We start from the raw sequence: 9,991 nt of genomic DNA on the forward strand, positions 1-9,991 counted from the left end.
TGCTTGTGGCTCCCACCTGCATGCTTAAGTCAGCCTTCCCTAACCTGCTGTCTTTCAGACGTTTAGACTACACACGCCTGCTAGGTGTGCCTGTGCCTTTAAGGGAAACGCGGTAGAAAGAAATCTGCAAGTGACAATTCCAGGGGCAGAAAGGGAAACAATGCAACCTGTTAGGAAGCAAACCCTAAAAGCAGGGGCTGGAGGAGGCTGAAAAGTTGGCGGCTATGTGGTCTTTTGGATTTCCTTGGGGAACCAGGCTATAAGCTTGAATACACGTGTTAACATATACATACTGTTTTACAATTAGCAAGATATTTGGGGTTTAATTTATTGGAGGTTGTGTGGTCACAGTGGGGGTGAAATGGGGAAGTAGAGTCCCTTTAAACTCGCTGGAGTTTAAATTGGCCAGGGGGTGGGGCAGCGGATCTCTACTTCCAACAGCTTGGGTGTCCTGGGCGTCTTCCCTACTTCCATTTGCTTGGCGCTACGGGAGGGAGGGTCGCCATGGGTGCTTGTAGCCCGCTCGCTGCTGCATCTTCTCCTCCAAGGCGAAGGGTGCACTCCTGGCCGTGGCTTCGCTCAGCATTCGGGCAGAGCTCATCTGCCAGAGCATCCGTGCCCTTTTCCAAGTGCTGCGGGACGGCGCTCGGTGGCTGCAGGAGAGTCCCGATGCACGTAGGTTTCTGGCACGCGCGCGCGGGGGGCAATTTCGGGTGGGGGGTTGGGTAGCCGCTTCGCTCCGCCGAGCAACTCCGGAGTCCCCCAACTCCCCTCTGGCTCTTCACCCCAACCTTGGGTGCGGCTTTGGGGTTGCGTCCGGTTGTACCTCGACGTCGGGGTCCTTGGTTTCAGGAAGAAGGAGGTAGAGCATTTGCTTTGCGGTGGGGGGCGGTGGGGGGGAGTTGAGGCCAGGGTTACTCTAGCCACAGTATTTCCAGGCAGGGCTGGGGGAAGAGTCGAGTCTGAAACCGCGGAGAGCACGTGTGTATGGACACCGCTCAACTAGGGGTCGGCTTTATTAGAAAAGGCAATTTATTCGCTTGTTGACTCCATGGCTACTATGTCCTGGGGCTGAGACCTGACATAGCCCTGGCGAAAGCACATGGGCAGTGGCGTGTGGGGTTGGGCCAGGGGGCAGTAGTCCCAAGGGCGCGATTTTTAGGGGGCGGGACCCAGGCGCCCCCACGCAGGGAACCTCGTCCCGCCCTGAGTGCCGCAGGGAGTCTCTGAGTGCCGGGACCCGGCTTAGACTAGCAGCCGCGCGTCCCAGGAGTCGGACCCCTCGCTGAACGGGCGCCTGGCCAGCGTCGGGAAGCGGGATTTGCCCGCCAATGGTCGCGTCGGCTGACCAAGCTTCTCCCGGCAAGAGTAGGCAAGGGCGAAGCACAGCCCCGCTTGGCTCTGGTGGCCAGGCTGAGTTGACGCGCGGAACTCTTCGCGCCCTGTGTGCATGTGCCCGACGACGTTGGCGGCGAGAGCAGCGCCTGGCGCGGTGGGTTGTGTCGGCCCGGCGTGCGCCCCAGGGCCAAAAAAGGACGGAAACCGCTGCGTCTTGGTTCCCCACCCAAACTCACCATTTTTTTAGCTTGAGCACCCCACGTCTCATTCCCTCCTCATTGGTGCCTTTAGCTCCTCCTCACAGTCAGCACAGAACTCTGGATACATCTGTGGTCAGATTTGGTACAGCACAGCTCCTCTTTATGTTGTGTTATTGGTTTTCCTAGAAAGGTTTTTTTCCTACAGCCTAACTGCTAACCCAGAGCAGCAGGAACTTTTGTCACCAGGGGGCGATAGAAATCTTAAGGGCTGCCTTTCACCAGCATCTTAGTTCTCCTTAGTCCTTGAAGTGCAGCAGCCTCCCTGACCCTGGAGAAAGACTTTCTGCAGTGCAGCTATGCTGTCGAGTCCATATCCTGCGTATGCTTACTTGGAATTGAGTCCTGCAGTTCTCAGTGCGATATACAGCCTTGTCAAATTTGCACAGGATGAAAGCTGGCTGAACTGTGAATTGGGAACTCTCCTGCCTGGAATTTTCTGTTGACTAAGATGGTTTGAGTTTTCATCTGGCATTCTCTTTCTTCCTCCCTTGCAGGCTTGGAGTGACCATGTTCTGAGACAACACGTACAACTTGTCTTCACCAGCAGTGTATAGGAATGTAAAAGGAGCCTCCTGCACCAGGCCAAAGGGGGACCATCTAGTTCAGCATCCTGTTCCCACAGTGACCACCAAGATGTCAGCCAAAGACACAGGGCTGCTCTGTGGATGGGCAGAGCTACTGCACAGGGAAGAAGCCTCCCTGCCTGTTAGCACTGCAAGCTGCCCTGTCTCCACTGCTTGCATGGGCAGGACAGGAGTGCTTCTGAATCCCAGCTCCTGGAAACCGCAGAAGGGCAGAGTTGTTCTGTTTGTGGGTTTCCCTTAAGGAGCACCCAGGTGGCCACTGTGAACAGGATGATGGAGTAGGGGGGGGTGTCATTGGCCAGATCCAGTAGACTCTTGTTATTTTCTTCTGTAAGTACTTTTTTTTAATCTGCTCTGAATCTTCCTGCATTGGTTCCTCCATGAGTTCTGGTGTTATGAGTGAGGGAGAAAAACATTTTTCCTACCCACTTTCTGCAAGCCTTGCAGGATTTTATAACCTTTGGTTACATTGCCTCTAACTTGCTTTTCCTCTAAACTTAAAGGTTCTGAAACCTGCATATTTTCCTCATAGGGGAATTGTTCCATTGATACGGCTGATCTTACGAAAACGTCCTGCTTGCATTTCCTTATGTACCTGGCAGCAAAGCAAGCATTTTACTCTGTTGGGTTAAAGGTGCCAATTGAAAATATTTCCCCTCCTTTCTCCTAGTTTTTTTAAAAATTCAAAGTACAATAATGCCATTCTTTCACATATACCCTGTGTTGGACCTTTGTCAACATAGTGCCCCCCCTGATGTTTTGGGCTATACCAGGTAGGCGAAGCCTTCTCTAGAACCCGGGTGTGCTTGAGTCTATCAATAGTCAGTGGTTTGAATAGCCAAATTGAACTTCCTGTTGAAGGAGCACTCTACCTCTGAATACCAACTGCTGGAGAGCCACTTAAGAACATCCGGGGGGGGGGGTCAGGTTACTCCTTGATTGAAGCAGGGTGCTGGACTAGATACTCCTTGGCTCTGACAGAGAAGTGATGCTCACTGTGTAGCAGCTTTCACCAAGTTTGTGTTCTCCAAATGTTTCAGATTGCAACTCCCATAAGGCCCATCATGTTGACTGGACTTCCTGAGAGTTGTTCAAAACATATGAAGAGTGCCATATTCACCATGGTTCTCCCATAAGCCCTTTCTGTTATTCGTTTCATTAAGAATAGGACTGTTAAAAACAAATTTTGAATACCAATAGACCCATCAGAAAAGTAGAACAATACGTTTCCTGATTTTAAAAAACATTTTCAATGGTGTTATAATATACTGTATATTGTGGTGGCTGGGAATCTCTATAGGATAGGGATTTCATAGAATTAGATGGGACCTGAAGGGTCATCTGATCCAACCCCCTGCAATGCAGGAAACCCAACTAAAGCATCCATGACAGGTGGTCATCCAACCTCTACTTAAAAACCTCCAAGGAAGGAGAACCCACATACCTCCCACAGTAGGCTGCCCCACTGTCTAAACAGCTATTGTGGTCAGCAAATTTTTTCTGATCTTTAGTCCGAATCTCCTTTCATGTACCTTGAAGCCATTGGTTTTAGTCCTACCTCCCAGAACAGGAGAAAACAAGCTTGCCCCATCTTCCTTTTTAAAAAATCAATCAATCAATCAATTTTTATTAAATTTTCACTTACAAACCTATCATATCAATTGTTCCAAATTATACAAATACATATCTATTAAACCAAATATTATACCAAATCATAAAATTTTTGATTTCCCATGCTTCGAAATCTGAGGATTCTGAGTAACGGCTCTTGCTGCCATTCTAGTCCATTCTAGTCCAGGCCCCCCACCTCCTGAAGGGTCAGAGTGGGTTAAGGGGCATCTGCGGGCCAGCGGCCCCTCCTGTCCCGGGAAGGTGGGGAGGCCGCTTTACTCCCCCAGCAGCCACCAGATTTCCCCATGGGGGTCGGGAGAGATGGTATAAATCAGCCATTCTCATGACAAGCGCCACCGGAAGTTCAGCTTGCTCCATCTTCCATGTGACAGCCCTTGAGATTTTTGAAGACGGCTATCATATCTGTACTAAATCTCCTCTTTTCTAAGCTAGACATACCCAGCTCCTTCAACCATTCCTCAGACGACTTGGTTTCTAGACCCTTGATTATCATGGTTGCCCTCCTTGGCACATGTTCCAGCTTGTCAACACCCTTCTTAAATTGTGGTAGGCAGAATTGCACAGTATTCCAGGTGTGGTCTGACCAAGGCAGAATAGCAAGGAACTATTACTTCCCTTGATCTGGGCACTATACTTCTGTTGATGCAGCCTAGAACAGTGTTGGCTTTTTTGTTGTTGCTGCTGCTGCTGTGTCACACTGTTGACTCGTGTTAAGCTTGTGGTCCACCCTTGATTGGTGGAAAGAGGAAACGGTGCCAAAAATATAGCCACAGCCTAAGGACTCAGCTATACAGATGCAAATACAACGTTTTAAGTGCACTATACAAATGTGACATTGGATGGCGAGGGTGAGCTTATGGCAAATTCAATATATTTTTCAAAACACTTTTTAAAAGTATTTTCTTTTTTAACTTTTTATTTTCAAAGTTTCAAAAAGAAATCCCCCCGTTTACATTAAACCACAGTCCATATCAGTACCTTTATGGGGTTCCCTGGACCCCCAGACTTCCTTCCACCCCTTCTTTGGCTTCCAAAATTTATTGTCCTTTTTAAACTGCATTTAATTGCATTTATCTAAATTATTGGACTTCATTTTTATCCTTTGTTATTTTAAGTTATAGGTGCTATGTCAATCCTGCCAACGTTTTAAATTTTTTTTAGTGTTCTTTAATTTATTCTGTAAAGGTATGTCATTCTTTATTAAATTTGTTATCCTCTTGGTGCCTGATTTTCCCGGTCAGCCTTGCCATCTCCACATAGTCCCTCATCCTCATTATCCATTTTTCTTTCGATGGGGCTCTTTCTTCTTTCCATCCCTCAGCAAATAGTATTCTTGCCGTTGTCATCGCATACATAAACAGTATTTTCTAACCTTTTGGTAATTCTTCTCCTATGATACCTAATAAAAGGTCTCTGATTTTCAAACAAAAGTTATTTTAAAACATTTTTTCCAGTTCATTATAAATCATTTCCCAGAAGACCTTGGCTTTCCGTGTTTTTTTAACATGTGTTTTATTACTGGGTTTTCTTATATGTGTCTAGATTCCATCTTAGAGCTGTCAAATATTCCTCTTTTACTTTGCCAAAGCACCCAGGGCCTCTGAGTAGCCTAGGTTCTGCCTCTCCGTTTAGAGGACTGGCTCTGTGCTAGCAAAACATTTCCTGGCGTTCTTCTCACAGGGCTGTATTTGCAGGTCTGTATCCCAAGACACCTGATGCACTGGTTCTGGAAGATGGAGGGGCGATTCCCAGCCATGGCCTGTTCCATCATGGAGCTGCTCTCCCCATCGGCCGGTATGGAGTTGAAGTTCCTTGCCACCTAGAATGCAGTGGCCCTCCGAGGTAGGTGGCGTTGTGGCATTGTGGGTCTTCTTCCAGGAGGGTGGAGCTTCTGCTGAGAAGTCCTAAGGCCTTCCAGCTGGGGTTAGGCACACGAGGCTGGGTATCTTCAGAGGGTCAGGAAGTACACACACACCCATCCTTCTTCCTGAGTTTCTGAAATGTGGCGAAACTGTTAATATGAGAGCTTAGAAAAATGAGTTCTGTAATTCCTTTTTAACTAGGCCTTTGGCTTTTAACCAACTGTGGACTTCTAAAGTACCGTAGAAACTGCAGAAGGGCTGAGTTGCCCTTGTGCTCCTGTTCTGTTTGTGGGTTTCCCTTAAGGAGCATCCAGGTGGCCACTGTGAACAGGATGATGGAGTAGGGGGGTCATTGGCCAGATCCAGTAGAGTCTTGTTATTTTCTTCTGTATTTTTTAAAATCTGCTCTGAATTTTATGCATTGTTTTCTCCATGAGTTCTGGTGTTCTGAGGTAGAAAAACATTTTTCCTACCCACTTTCTGCAAGCCTTGCAGGATTTTATAACCTTTGGTTATTTGTTTCGTTAAGAATAGGACTATTAAAAACAAATAAAAAACAAATTTTGAATACCAATAGACCCATCAGAAAAGTAGAACAATATTTTTTTAAAATATATTTTAAAAAATATAGTGTATATATACTGTATATTTTGGTGGTTGGGAATCTCTATAGGATGGGGATTTCATAGAATTAGAAGGGACCTGAACGGTCATCTAATCCAACCCCCTGCAATGCTGTCCCACAGTCTAAACAGCTCGTATGGTTAGCAAATTCTTCCTGATTTTTAGTCTGAATCTCCTTTCATGTACCTTGAAGCCATTGGTTTGAGTCCTACCCCCCAGAACAGGAGAAAACAAGCTTGCTCCATCTTCCATGTGACAGCCATGGAGATATTTGAAGATGGCTATCATATCTGTTCTAAATCTCCTCTTTTCTAAGCTAGACATACCCAGCTCCTTCAAAGATTCCTCAGAAGACTCGGTTTCTAGACCCTTGATCATCTTGTTTGCCCTCCTTGGCACATGTTCCAGCTTGTCAACATCCTTCTTAAATTGTGGTGGCCAGAATTGCACAGTATTCCAGGTGTAGTGGTCTCAGGGCCGTCTTAAGCATATCCGGCGACGCGGTGCGAATACCCCTCCGGCACCCCCCCCAAATTTCCCAGAATTGACAACCTTTTTTAAGGTGGGGGACCCCCAAAGTTGTTGACCATTTTTAGGAAAGGTTCCCCAGAGAAGAAACTCACAAGAAGCAGCGGGTGGAAATTAGCAAATGCTAAGGAAAGAAGGGGTGAAAGAGAGAGGGAAGGAAGGAGGGAGGGAGGGAAGAGAGGGAGGGAGGGAGGAGTCAGAGAGGAGGGGGGAAGGATGGAAGGATGGAAGGAAGGAAGGAAGGAAGGAAGGATGGAAGGAAGGGAGAGAGGAAGGAGGTAAAGTAGTCACAATGATAATATATTGTGTTGGTGTTTTTTGGTTTGGTATGAGGTAAGGGTTTGCGGGGGGGGGTTGTTAATGAAATGGGGTGGGGAGGTATAGGTGTGTAGATTTAGGGGTTAAGGGGGAGGGAGTAGGAAACCAACCAACCTAAAATGGGGTATAAGTTGGGGAGCTGGGGCTGGGGTGGAGAACAGTGTATTTAAAGGTAAATTTAAAGTTGTTGACCATTTTTAGGAAAGGTTCCCCAGAGAAGAAACTCACAAGAAGCAGCGGGTGGAAATTAGCAAATGCTAAGGAAAGAAGGGGTGAAAGAGAGAGGGGGGAAGAGAGAGGGAAGGAAGGAGGGAGGGAGGGAAGAGAGGGAGGGAGGGAGGAGTCAGAGAGGAGGGGGGAAGGATGGAAGGATGGAAGGAAGGAAGGAAGGAAGGAAGGAAGGAAGGAAGGATGGAAGCGAGAGCCGCACACAGCGCCCAAGCGGCTCTTGCTTTTCTTGCTGGTACAGCGAGCTGGGAGAAGGGTCAGCTCTTAGAGCTGTCAAATATTACTCTATTACTTTGCCAAAGCACCCAGGGCCTCTGAGTAGCCTAAGTTCTGCCTCTCCGCTTATAGGACTGGCTCTGTGCTAGCAAAACATTTCCTGGCGTTCTTCTCACAGGACTTTATTTGCAGGTCTGTATCCCAAGACACCTGATGCACTGGTTCTGGAAGATGGAGGGGCGATTCCCAGCCATGGCCTGTTCCATCATGGAGCTGCTCTCCCCATCGGCCGGTATGGAGTTGAAGTTCCTTGCCACCTAGAATGCAGTGGCCCTCCGAGGTAGGTGGCGTTGTGGCATTGTGGGTCTTCTTCCAGGAGGGTGGAGCTTTGGCTTTTAACCAACTGTGGACTTCTAAAGTACCATAGGCGGGATGTGGGTTTACTTTCAATTCCTCCCAAACATTTTATATACAGTATACTGATTTGAAACAATAATGTTCGATCTAGGTCAAAATTGGTAGAATGTCACGAAGGTAGGAGCAATGGCCCAGGGGCCATTCTGGACAGGGTTACCTGAAGGTCAACTTGATTTATTTATCTGGTTACCACAGCAAAAAACCGCTGCTTTACTGTAGGAACTCACATTGTGTGCCCTCTCAATTTAGGGGGTTTGACCTGTTTCAGGTTCAATAATGTGAACAGTTCTAGTGTGTGTCCATGTCTTACTAAACACATAGCAGCAATGTGCTGTGCAAATTAATGAAAACAATTTAGTACAGTAGTTTATTTTATAAAATGCACATATACATGTACGAAACTCACATAGATGTACATTAGTAACAGATATGACCTTTACTATTTCTTCAAGTCCAGAATCTGGTTCTTGTGGATGCCTTGCTGGTTGATTCCAGTGGCTGCAAATGGTTTCCTTGTACCTCCTGACGAGAGGCATTCCTAGCTGAGAGGAATGCAAATGCTCCCTCAGCAAATGTGGAGTGGTTGAAGTAACTGAAAAGTTCAGTGCTGGCAGGGTTTGAGTTGCGTGGCTGCAGGTATCCGATGTGGTGTTTGCGAGGGATTCAGCCCAGTTGTAGAAAAGGAGTGAGAAAGTACATGAAGATTGTGGAAAAACTTGGAATGTGTCATAATGCCAAGTACTAATATTGCCATAGTAAAACAAGCCAAGCTAAGAAGAGTCACTCAGGATATTCAGGATTTAAGCACACACCATTGGTGGGACATCTTTTCAGGATAGAGCTCTACCGTGACCAACATTTTAAATTGGGCTTGGCACCCTGTGATTATACTTCTATTTGGTATTTTGATGTTGTTTATATTAGTGTAGGTTAAAGTTAAACATTTGTATGGAAAAACATATAGTGTTACTCAGAGAGGGAAGAAGAACAGATTAGCTAAGCATGGAAGAGGTAACCGTGTTAGACCAAGGGGTGGAGTTTATGGGCCATCTATCCGGAAGATATTTGTATTTCGAGGAGTTAGTGATCTGACATGGTTACCCTTCCTGCCTCCTCTTCCTGCTCCCTATCTCCAGAGCTGTGTATCAGGAGAATTTTAATGCTGGATCTTATTATTCTGTTTTTAGATATGCTGTAAGCCCCCCAGAGTCCCTTGGGAAAGCCAGCCAAATGGGTGGGGTATAAAGAACAAATCATTTATTTATTTATTATCTACATAGATCTGATGTGCATACGGAAACTGCAAGAACTTGCAATGTTTATATTTTTAAAAGATGAATACTACAATAACAGTTTAAAACATTTTCTTTTTGCATGGTATCTAGTCACTGATCTAAGTGACAGCGGACAGCTGTATAGGAGCTGCTGCTGGATCACACTGGGTTGATGGAATTCACTGTGCCATCTGACGGGAGGTGCCTTTTGCCAGAGTCCCGTAGAAAGTATCGGCACACATCCAAGAGACATGTGCACAATTTAAAACATATTAGCAGAGTCAACAGAAGCAAAATTGTGTAGGAATTGTGGCACCAAGTATTTTATTATTTACAGCAGAAGAAACATGCATTTTATGTGAGCTCCTTCTCACGCATCCTCTCTAGCTTTTTTCTGGACAGAGAGCGGAAATTAGTCAGCTTAACTTCCGCTCACACGCACAGTGATTAGAAATTAAATCATCTGACCATGTTACCCTCTGCAATAGTGGCAGTGGAAAATACTGACATTCTCCCCTTTTTCTTTGCAACCATTGCAGCGGAATCTTGCACATTTGCAACATAAGTTAACAACCTTTGACAAATGGTCAGCAGGAATTTCTTTTCCTGGTATATAGGATACAGTTTTCAATCCTCTTTTGATACAATCTTTTGCATGAAATAGCTTGATTTGCAAGCATTTGGTTCTTTGCTTACAACCTTCAGAATTT

Source organism: Zootoca vivipara, chromosome Z2 (genome assembly GCF_965207765.1).
Source record: "Zootoca vivipara chromosome Z2, rZooViv2.hap1.1, whole genome shotgun sequence".
NCBI classification, from domain to species: domain Eukaryota; kingdom Metazoa; phylum Chordata; class Lepidosauria; order Squamata; family Lacertidae; genus Zootoca; species Zootoca vivipara.